Consider the following 12,566-nt stretch of genomic DNA (forward strand, 5'->3'; position numbering starts at 1 on the left):
GGTGTTGTCGGTACGGGTGAAGAAGGCGCCGGCCTCTTGGTAGTAGTCATTCGTGAAAGCATAAGAGGCGTCGGAGTACCGTCCTGCATCGAATTGGGGCTGGGGCCTAGACCCTGAAGCTCCATATGGATCAGTGGAGTACCTGCCCGTACTAAAAGGTGGGTTTGACCACCGGTGATCTTGGCCTTCTAGCCACGTCTCCTGTGTCGGCTCCTGCGGCTGAGCATGTCGAACCCACGGGTCCCGAAGGACTCGGGGGTTGTAGTCGCGGTAATGCAGGTGCGCTGCTTCTTCCGGCCCGGGATCAGCTCCATACCAGGTGTGTTCTTGATGGGTGGTGATCCTTTCGGATGCCACTCGCTATGGAGCTCTCTGGTTTACTGGTGTCACTGCAATCTCAATCAAATAATGGACGACATAGAGGCCAAGATTCGGGTTAGGTAACCGAATCTTGCCTTTATTATCGTATAACATATAAATTATGTTCCCCTCTTTTTTCAGCATCCGAGCTTGCCTAAATGTGTCATAGCCATGATAAATTCGTAACACATCAATGAATTCCAATGACGAGTTTTCTAGCAAATTAAGACTAGTGGCTAGACGAGTGATGAGTGAAGTACAACCGACAGGTCCCTGAAGACTAGGTATACTAAGCCAATGAGAAACCAAAAGAGTAGCAGGTGAAATAGGTATTTTATTTATAGCAGCATAAAGAAGTTGTAAATCTCCTACTCTTACTTTTCTAATATCATCGTGATGGAAAATATTGTACCCAAGCCATTTGTGGAACATCCTAAGAGTGGGGTGTTCCATGTCGCTGGTTCGGGCTTGACTATAAAACTCATCCCTAGATATCTCTCTCCAGAACTGGTGTATCTCAAAATTGGGCAAGTCGGAGTCAATGTCCAGGATGCATCTTGAAGAGAAACCGAGATGGTCGCTCAATTCTCTCCAAGACAACATAATGTCTGGTTTGAACATCCGAAAAGCGATTCCCCCCTCATAATATTGCAAAGTGCAAAGAAATTCAAGGGTGAGAAGACGGGAACTCAGCTCAGTTATGTCCCAAAAGTTTGACCATCCCACCATCTGGAAAATCAAGTCAAATTCGGTACCCATACCTGTTTCTTGTAGCAAGATAGGATCAAGAGTGGGGGTGTGAATGAAATCCTTGTTCTTTAGCTGCTGGAAAACTTCCTTCTCCCTGCGGGTCTTCAGTCCAAGGTCTACTGTCTTGACGAGAACCTTGACTCGTGTATCTGATGAAGACGATGGAGCTTGTGGGGGTATCAAGTCAATGCTCATCTCCGATTGGTGCGAGGAGAGTCGGGATGAACTCCTCGTACCTATGTTCTTGAGGGCCTTGCCCGCGTTCTTCACCTTCTTGAACATCCTACAGAAAGAAGTTGACACAAACACAACTAGTGGAAAATGTTAAAGGCCAGCAGTCCAAAATGTCAGTAGTCCAAGGGTTAGTTGTCCGAATCAAGTTTTAATTTTGGCAGCACTTCCCCCTAAACAACTTTTAATTTTGCTTTGGACAGCAGGATCACTACGTAATAATGAACCTTGCTTTCTTACTCCAAGGCTACCAAACTCACTTTCACTCTTCTCTTCCCCTCTACTCTCCTTCTCACTTCAATACTAGAGCTCCTTCTCTAGAAACCGAGTGTGCGTGGGTTTTCTGGAATGCTTGTGTGATGGAGATGGAGGCAGGAGGTGGCAATTTATAGGAGGAAGGGGGAACAGGGTGGGCGCCCACTTATGGTGGCTTCCCTGGCTGCAACTTCTCTACTCCCTCCTTTGCTTAGTCTTTACGCCAAAAGATAATTCATGGGTGGTGGTTGGTCGGTGGAAAAATGCTGGTGAGTGGAAACATGTTGGTGGATCACATAATGTGATGAGATATATGTGAGGTGTGGTGTATGACATGTGGGACCCAAGAAGTGTGGGTCATGCTTCTAGAAGGTTGCTATAATTAAATATAATGCAGGAAAGACTGAGAATTGAAACTTATTTAAAAATGATCATGGAAAAATATTTTTGTGCCTCCACAATAATTAATAGATGTGGGTTGTCACACACCATAAATATTATTTATATGGGGCTTTTGATTATTATAATAATGCTATGAATAAATATGACTAATGCAAGAATTAATTATACAAGAATATAAACAATGTGGATAAATACCGATTTACCTCCCGGCGAGGATTTGGGATTTTTAGGTCCCCCAAGCTGGACCTCCGAATCTTTTAATCTTCTGAATTACCTTCCTCTGGAGATGGTGTCTCTAGTGGTTCTTCTTCATGAACTTCCTTCACTGTAGAGTCTCTCTCTGGTCTGGGATTGAATGTGAAGTGTTCTTCTTGTCCGTTTATGTTGAACTTGATTCTCCCTTCCCGACATCAATGTGGGCATTGGCAGTGCTGAGAAATGGCCTTCCAAGGATGATGGACACTTTTGAGTCGGGACTCATGTCCAGTACCGTGAAGTCTACTGGCATAAGGAAATCTCTTATCTTGACTGGAATGTTTTCAGTGATGCCCATCGGGTGTCGAACTGATTGATCTGCTAGTTGTAGGCACATTGATGTTGGTTCTAGGGTCGTATGCTCAAGCTTCTTGTAGACTGATGCTGGCATCACACTGACACTTGCTCTGAGATCACAAAGTGCATTGTTGAAGTGTTGGTTTCCGATCGAGCGATCAATGGTGGGACATCCTAGATCCTTCTTCTTCCTTGGTGGTTTGTTAAGGATGGACGCACTATATTCTTCTGTCAGCTTGATAACCTAAGTGGTGGGTAGTGGTCTCTTCTTGTTAAGAAGAATATCTCTGATGTACTTTGCATATGTGGGTACCTGTATGGCATCAAGTAGAGGTATGTTGACATATAATTTCTGAATGACCTCTGGAAACTTACCAAACTGCTCATCCGACTGCAGTCCTCTGTTTCTTCTGGGAAATGGCAAATAGTTGGTGTCGTGAAAATCTTTCCTCATTTCTCCAGCTCTTGGTGGTTGTAGCAGATCTTCTGCTTCAACTGGGCTTTCTTCTTCTATCACTGCTGGTTGCACTAGTGCTGATGTTCTTTGTTTCTCTTTTGGGTATGGGGGATCCTTGGTGGCTTTGCCTCCCCTAGTAGTTATGTTCTTTACCTGCTCAATGTTAGTGGCCACACGCAATGCAGCAGCTAGCTTTATTAATTTAAGCTCTACCCTTTTATTAAGAGTGTTTTGCTCATCAAAGGCAGTTAATAGAAAATCCATTTTATTGTGTATATCTTTTAGAGATGATTCATTTTTATCTAACCTTTGTTTAACTTCATCATTTGTTTTGGTTTGTTGAGCAATTATCTCTTTCAATGAAAATTGCTTGAAAGTGTTACCTGAATTCATACCTTTGCTATTGGGTTGACTCGATGTGGGTTGATATTTGTAAACTGCCTCAATGGCCCTTTGATCTTCTTTGAACTTGGCCCTCTAGTCAATCCAATGGAGCAAATTTTCCATCTTGGTTGATAGTGCATTTACTTCTTGTGGTATTTCTTTAGTTTGATGACAATGTTGAGCTTTATCTTGGAACCAGCTTTGATTTTCTGATATCTTATCCAAAAGTATCTCTACTTTTCCAATTGTAAGCTCCAAAAATGATCCCTTAGCAGATGCATCTAGGCACTCACGAGCCTTCTGGGTTAATCCATGGTAGAAGGTCTGCATAAGTAACCATTTGGCCATTCCATGGTGAGGACAATCTGATATGTATCCTTGAAAACGCTCCCATGCTTCTGAAATGGTTTATGTCTTCTCCTGTTGGAAACTGACAATATTTCCTCTTAAGGCAGCTGTTTTGCCTATAGGGAAAAAACTTTGATAGAAAGGCATATGACAAGTTCGTCCAGTTGTTAATGTTATCTTGGGTGTATAACCACTTCCTTGCTTTCCCTTCTAGTGAGAATGGAAAGAGGCGAAGCAGTATGACGTCTTTGTCGACTCCGTTGATGCGGATTGTGCTTCCAATCTCTAAGAAATTCTGCAAGTGTGCACTGTTGACACTAGCTAACACCACTTAGATACTAGGTTGTCATCCCTAGCATGGCGCCAGAGTGTACAAATGTATTTATAAATGTAAAGGCTCTCTAGAAAATAATCTATTCTATCCGCAAGCGCACAGATAAAACACCTCATTGTAGCATTTCACCAGGATAAGTATTCCAGGTATCGTTATTTATAATTTTGCTCAGGAAGACAAAGGAAGATGAAATTAAATTAAGGGGCAAAATCTATCAAGGCATAGACTAGAGATAAACTTGCAAGAACATGATTACTAATGAGAAACTCGTCACACAGTCACTTACTTTAGCAGGGGGTAAACCATAAAGATAATGATAATGAATTATAAGTTCATGGGTAGATAACACAGCGATTAGAAAATAGACTACTCCTCATATATGTAGGTGATGTCGGATTAGCTAGAGAATGGATTCTAAGTTATCTACTAACTACAAAGTCATAATCTACTCTAGTTATCTACAAGATCATATATAGCATAAAAGACTCTTCATTCATGTATAAGGAACATTGATAAAGTAAATCAGAGCATCGCATGACTTACTCCACAATACCGGTTCTGCCTGTCCTATCAACGGAGGGTGGACTATATAAGAATCTACGAAGCTGTCACTATCGTGAACTACCACATGACCCGGCCAATAGGATACATTTGCAGATAAATAACATCTAAGCACCACGCTCACATGTGATCTATCACCTAACTCCCTCGCGTCAAGAGCTAAGTGCTTTGCAAACTTATACATAAACTCATTATCAATTAGAACTATATCAAATATAGAACTAGAGCAAACTAAGAACATTATAATTAGAGACATAATGCAATTAGAACAAAGAATTAGAGAAAGATATGAATAATACCAATCTTTATTACCGAAGATCCGAATCCAGAGCGTAGTGCTCTACTTCTCTAATTGCTATCTAATCAAACCTCTAAACTTGAAGGATTAGGGAGTAGCTAATTCTAATTCTCTGTGGGAGAGAAGCTCTAAACCCTAACTTTGATGGCTACCTCTGAATAATGATTTCTTCTCTTCTCCTCCCTCCTCCAGGGGGGGAGGCCTTGGTTATATAGTCTTTTCAAGTGAATGTGGGCCGTCAGATCAAACCGACATTGATTGTGTGGTTTAGATTGATCCTTTAGGTCGGTGGAGCATAGTCCCGAAGTAGAGTCCCGATTGGACTCCAACCCTGGGCGGGCGCCCAAGGGGGGTGGGCGGCCGCCCTGCCCCCGAGCCTGATCGTGCTCTCGTTCGTTCCCGTGGCTTCTGGACTCTTCTAGATTGAGGAAAATTGGACGGCACGTAATTATCTCGTTGTAAACATGACATGTGGGCCTTCTCTCCATATTCTCTGATAACCCCCTGTAGAAATAGATAAACACCAAAGCTCGTGGAATTCTGTAAGATAAAACCCTAATTCTAGATGTTTGTTTCATATTGATCCTTTTTCATATTTATTTGATTATTAATTTTAGTACTTAAGGACCGTCAACAAACTCCCCCAAGCTTACCCTTTGCTCGTCCCTGAGCAAATAGCTAAACTTAGATGAATCAGAAGTTGCTTCGATGTTTTCTTTCCTGACAGGCACACATGCTTTTACATAAAAATTCTTCCAGATTAGAGTGAAGTGTTATGGAGTTTAGTACCTGCACTTAGATCTTAAGTAATCGAAAGACAAAATAGTTAAGTCAAGCACTATTTCTCCTGTCTATACTTCACCTTTGTTCCAGAGTTTTTCATAAGTTTTCAAAATAAAACTCAGAGTTCCCAGCAATAATCTCTCAAGTCTCTCTATATGTGGTATTTGTGGATCCTTACCACAATGTCACTTACCTATAGCTAATGGAATATTTAAGTGGAGCTCATAGGAGTGAAGAACAGCTCATACATATGTTGTCTAATCGAGCTATGGATCCAAAGAAACTCAGCATATAATTAAATCAAGATGTGCATGTGTGATGGAGTAAATGATAGTGATGGTGAAGATATATAAGTGATAATAAAACTTACTTCTCATTGCTCCTCATATTGCTATCTCTCCTCCTCTTTGATCTTTACTTTGGGAGAACATGGGCTATCTTTTTCTTGTTTTTTTTCAGGTGGGTAGTAGATACCCCTAATTCTACTGTCGGACACTTGTCCATTTTTTCCGCTCAAGTGGGCATCTTTGTACCTCTAATTCTACTTCGGACACTTGTCCATTTTTACCACTCGTCTCACTCTTTTTCTTTTATCGAGGTTCCGGGCACTTGCCCCTTTTTATTTCCTCGCATATTTTTGCATAACCCATGCCTCTTCTGCATTGAATCTTTTTAGAGAGAGAGAATAACAATATTTGGAACAGTGAGTGATAATATTTTTAGCAATTTTACTGATTGGTGATGAATGCTGTGGTAGATGTGTACAAGTGAATATCTTAATTTAACCACATGAAAAGCTCCTAAGGCTCTACACAGCTCGATCAAACTCAATGTAAATATAGTAAAAGATGTTATAGCAAGTATGGCTGTGGTAGGTAGTTTTGTTATGCTAGGAACTCATCATGTGATTTGCAAGTTTTCAAAATAAATCTCTAGAACTTAGTGTAGTAGGAACAAGATAAACAACAGCTCAAACTTTGTATTATGCCTTTCTCTTATCTAGACTTTAGTTTTATGCTTCCCAAAGATAGTAATTTCAGTTTTAGTAATTTCTGGAAGAACTCTAATATAGAAGCTAGGTACTTAAAAGTAAGCAAACAGAGCAACTGTTCATTATTTCCATTATGCATCTTTTTGGTCTTTTTGTTTTTTCTAGAGATTAACACTTAACAGATAAAATTAAAGCACACTTATCTACACACTCTTTTTATTTTGTTTTCAGGTTTATAGAATGCAGTAAATTAAAGCAAGAAAATATTTATTGGGTTTTCTAATAATTTTTCCTTTTAAGATAGAATGCTAAAATAGAAAAGAATAAATAAGAAGAGCAAATAAAAACTTACTTGATAAATTGGGGAAGAACTCCCCCAAGCTGGATGTTGCTGTCGGTCTTACCCGATGTTCCAGAACCGCATCATGGTTGTGATATTGTCGTTCATTGTTGTTGTATCTTGTCTCAGCTCTTGTACCGCAGCGGCATGGTCCTGGTTCCATTTTTGTTGCTCTTCCAGGAGTCTTCCATGTTCTGCTTGCGTGTTCTGGATGTTGAGGAGGGTGTTGTCGGTACGAGTGAAGAAAGCACCGGCCTCTTGGTAGTAGTCATTCGTGAAAGCGTAGGAGGCGTTGGAGTATCGTCCTGCATCAAATTGGGGTGGAGGTCTGGATCCTAAAGCTCCATATGGATCAGTGGAGTACCTGCCTGTATGAAATGGCGGGTTTGTCCACTGATGATCTTGGCTCTCCGGCCATGTCTCCTCTGTTGGCTCTTGTGGTTGCGCATGACGAACCCATGGGTCTCGAAGGACTCGGGGGTTGTAATCGCAATAATGTAGGTGCACTGCTTCTTCTGGTCCAGGGTCAGCTCCATACCAGGTGCGTTCTTGGTGAGTGGTCATCCTTTCAGATGCCACTCGCTGTGGAGTTCTCTGGTTCACTGGTGTTGCTGCAATCTCAATCAAAAGGTTTTGAACAACGTAGAGGCCAAGGTTCGGGTTAGGTAACCGAATCTTGCCTTTATCATCATATAGCATATACATTACATTCCCCTTTTTCTTCAACATCCGAGCTTGTCTAAATGTGTCATAGCCATGATAAATTCTTAACTCATCTATGAAGTCCAACGATGAATTTTCTAGTAAATGTAGATTAAAGGCTAGACGAGTGATAAGTGAAGTACATCCTACTGGTCCCTGAAGACTAGGTATACTAAGCCAATGAGAAACTAAAAGTGTAACAGGTGAAGTGGGTACTTTACTAATAGCAGCATATAAAAGTTGCAAATCTTCTACTCTTACTTTCCTAATATCATCACGATAGAAAAGATTGTACCCAAGCCATTTGTGGAACATCCTAAGAGTGGGGTGTTCCATGTCACTAGTTCGGGCTTGACTATAAAAATTATCTCTAGATATTTGTCTCCAAAACTGGTGTCTCTCAAAGTTAGGTAGGTCAGAGTCAATGTTCAGGATGCATCTTGAAGAGAAACCAAGATGGTCGCTCAGCTCTCTCCAAGACAACATAATCTCCTGTTTGAACATCCGAAACACAATTCCCCCCTCATAGTATTGTAAAGTGCAAAGAAATTCGAGGGTGAGAAGACGAGAACCCAGCTCAGTTATATTCCAAAAATTTGTCCAACCTATCATCAGGAAAATTAAGTCAAATTCAATGTCCATACCTGTTTCTTGTAGTAAGATTGGATCAAGAGTAGGGGTGTGAATGAAATCTTTGTCCTTCAGTTGCTGATATACTTCCTTCTCTCTTCGGGTCTTCAGTCCAAGGTCTCCTATCTTGAGAAGGACCTTAACTTGCTGACCTGATGAAGATGATGGAGCTTGTGTGGGTGTCGGGTCGACGCTCATCTCTGATGGCTGTGAGGAGTGTCGGGCTGAACTCCTTGTACCAATGTTCTTGAGAGCCTTCCCTGCATTCTTCACCTTCTTAAACATCCTGTAAACAAAAGTTGGCAAAAACACAACTAGTGGAAAATGTGAAAATGTTAGTGGTCAGCTGTTCGGAGTGTCAGTAGTCCAGGGGTTAATCATTCAAGACAAATTTCTATTTTGGTAGAGCCTCTCCCCCTAAACAACTTTTACTTCCGCTAGACAACGGGATCACTACTTGCTAGGTGATAATCACTCTCTCAAAAGAACTCCCAACCTTCTCTTCCACTCTTCTCTTTCTCTCTACTCTCTTGTCTTCACTACAAGAGCTCCTTCTCGGGAAACTGAAACTTGTGTGGTTTTCTGCAGTGTTTGTGTGAAGAAGATGGAGGTAGAATGTGGCTATTTATAGGAGGAAGAGGGGACAGGGCGGGCGCCCACTTGTGATGCCCATCCTGGGTGTGCCTCCTCCACTTGCTTCCTTGCTTTGATCTTACGCAAAATAATATTGTGTTGGTGGTGGTTGGTCGGTGGAAAGATGTTAGGTAAGTGGAAACATATTGGTGAATGAAATTATGTGATGAGATGTATGTGAGGTGAAGTGTATGACATGTGGGACCCAAGGAGTGTGGGTCATGCTTCTAGAAGATTAATATAATTAAATATAATGCAGGAAAATCTATGAGAAATAAAACTTATTTAAAATGATAATGGAAAATATTTTTGTGCCTCCACAATAATTAGTAAATATGGGTTGTTACACACCATGAATATTATTTATATGGGGGCTTTTTGATTATTATAATTATGCTATGAATATATATGACTAATGCAAGAATTAATTATGCAAGAATTTAAATATGAGAAAATTAATAATGCGGATAAATACCGATTTACCTCCCGGTGAGGGTTTGGGATTTTTAGGTCCCCAAGCTGGACCTCCAAATCTTTTAATCTTCTGAATTACCTTCCTCCGGAGATGGTGTCTCCAGTGGTTCTTCATGAACTTCCTTTACTGTAGAGTCTCTCTCTGGTCTGGGTTTGAATGTGAAGTGTTCTTCTTGACCGTTTATGTTGAACTTGATTTCTCCTTTTCCGACATCAATGTGGGCATTGGCAGTGCTCAGAAATGGTCTTCCAAGGATGATGGACACTTTTGAGTCAGGACTCATGTCTAGTACTACGAAATCTACTGGCATAAGGAAATCTCTGATCTTGACTGGAATGTTCTCGGCGATGCCCAACGGGTGTCGAACCGATTGATCCGCTAGTTGTAGGCACATTGATGTTGGTTCTAGGGTCGCATGCTCAAGCTTTTTGTAGACTGATGCTGGCATCACACTGACACTTGCTCCGAGATCACAAAGTGCATTGTTGAAGTGTTGGTTTCCGATCGAGCAATCAATAGTGGGGCATCCTGGATCTTCCTTTTTTTTGGTGGTTTGTTGAGGATGGCCGCACTACATTCTTCTGTCAGCTTGATAACCTCAGTGGTGGGCAGTGGTCTCTTCTTGTTAAGAATATCTCTGATGTACTTTGCATAAGTAGGTACCTGTATGGCATCGAGCAGAGGTATGTTGACATATAATTTCTGAATGACCTCAACAAACTTACCAAACTGCTCATCCGACTGCAGTCCTCTGTTTCTTCTGGGAAATGGCAAATAGTTGGTGTCGTAAAAATCTTTCCTCATTTCTCCAGTTCTTGGTGGTTGGAGCAGATTTTCTGCTTCAACTGGGCTTTCTTCTTCTATCACTGCTGGTTGCACTGGTGTTGATGTTCTTTGTTTCTCTTTTGGGTATGGGGGATCTCTGGTAGCTTTTCCTCCTCTAGTAGTTATATTCTTTACCTGCTCAATGTTAGTAGCAACAGGCAGTGCAGCAGCTAACTTTATTAATTTAAGCTCTACCCTTTTATTAAGAGTGTTTTGCTCATCAAAGGCAGTTAGTAGAAAATCCATTTTATTGTATATATCTTTTAGAGATGATTCATTTGTATCTAGCCTTTGTTTAACTTCATCATTAATTTTGGTTTGTTGAGCAATTATCTCTTTTAATGAAAGTTGCTTGAAAGTATTACCTAAATTCATACCTTTGCTATTGGGTTAACTCGAGGTAAGTTGATATTTGTATGCTGTCTCAATGGCCCTTTGATCTTCTATGAACTTGGCCCTCTGGTCATTCCAATGGAGGAAATTTTCCATCTTAGTTGATAAATTTACTTCTTCTGATATTTCTTCAGTTTGATGACATTGTTGAGCTTTATCTTGGAACCAGCTTTGATTTTCTGCTATCTTATCCAAAAGTATCTCTGCTTTTCCAGTTGTAAGCTCCAAGAATGATCTTTTAGCAGATGCATCTAGGCACTCACGAGCCTTCTGGGTTAATCCATGGTAGAAGGTCTGCATAAGTAACCATGTGGCCATTCCATGGTGAGGACAATCTGATATGTATCCTTGAAAACGCTCCCATGCTTCTGAAATGGCTTCTATCTTCTGTTGTTGGAAACTGACAATATTTCCTCTTAAGGCAGTTGTTTTGCCTATAGGGAAAAACTTTGATAGAAAGGCATCTGACAAGTTCGTCCAGTTGTTGATGTTATCTTGATGAGTGTAGAACCACTTCCTCGCTTTCCCTTCTAGTGAGAATGGAAAAAGGCGAAGTAGTATGACGTCTTTGTCAACTCCGTTGATGTGGATTGTGCTTCCAATCTCTAAGAAATTCTGCAAGTGTGCACTGGCATCTTCATGTGCCTTTCCACTGAATTGTGTAGCTTGCACCAAATTGATGAGGCTTGACTTGAGCTCAAACTCGGGTACTCCTTCTTCTACTACAAATCTTGGACCAGTTGGAATGTTCTCAAGGCTTGGAGCAGAGAATTCTTGTAGGGTCTTCTGTGCCATAGCTTTAGCAATTGGTAGCTAGCTTCTTCTTTCTTTCTTGATTGCTTTGGTTCTGATGAAGAGTTGAATGTTCCCAAAGTCAATCCTGATATACCCTGTATAAAAATATAAACATAGAAAAACAACAGGATGAACCTGCCAAAGCAGAGGTGCCTTGTTATGATTTCTCACTTAGTAGCTGTTTTATGCAATTATTTCTCTATAGTCTAGTCTAATATTTTATATGAATAACCTTGACTGATTTCTTGACTTTCCTTACCGTTCCTATGTGTTATCCTTTTGTTCCCCTTTATGACTTATTCATGAGACTCCCCGGCAACGGCGCCAGAAATGCTTGTTGACACTAACTAACACCACTTAGATACTAGGTTGTCATCCCTAGCATGGCGCCAGAGTGTACAAAGGTATTTATAAATGTAAAGGCTCTCTAGAAAATAATCTATTCTATCCGCAAGCGCACAGATAATATACCTCATTGTAGCATTTCACCACGATAAGTATTCCAGGTATCGTTATTTATAATTTTGCTTAGGAAGACAAAGGAAGATGAAATTAAATTAAGGGGAAAAATCTATCAAGGCATAGACTAGAGATAAACTTGCAAGAACATGATTACTAATGAGAAACTCGTCACACAGTCACTTACTTTAGCAGGGGGTAAACCATAAAGATAATGATAATGAATTATAAGTTCATGGGTAGATAACACAGCGATTAGAAAATAGACTACTCCTCATATATGTAGGTGATGTCGGATTAGCTAGAGAATGGATTCTAAGTTATCTACTAACTACTAAGTCATAATCTACTCTAGTTATCTACAAGATCATATATAGCATAAAAGACTCTTCATTCATGTATAAGGAACATTGATAAAGTAAATCAGAGCATCGCATGACTTACTCCACAATACCGGTTCTGCCTGTCCTATCAACGGAGGGTGGACTATATAAGAATCAACGAAGCTGTCACTATCGCGAACTACCACACGACCCGGCCAATAGGATACATTTGCAGATAAATAACATCTAAGCACCACGCTCACATGTGATCTATCACCTAACTCC

This window comes from Sorghum bicolor, chromosome 10, assembly GCF_000003195.3.
Source record: "Sorghum bicolor cultivar BTx623 chromosome 10, Sorghum_bicolor_NCBIv3, whole genome shotgun sequence".
Taxonomy (NCBI): Eukaryota; Viridiplantae; Streptophyta; class Magnoliopsida; order Poales; family Poaceae; genus Sorghum; species Sorghum bicolor.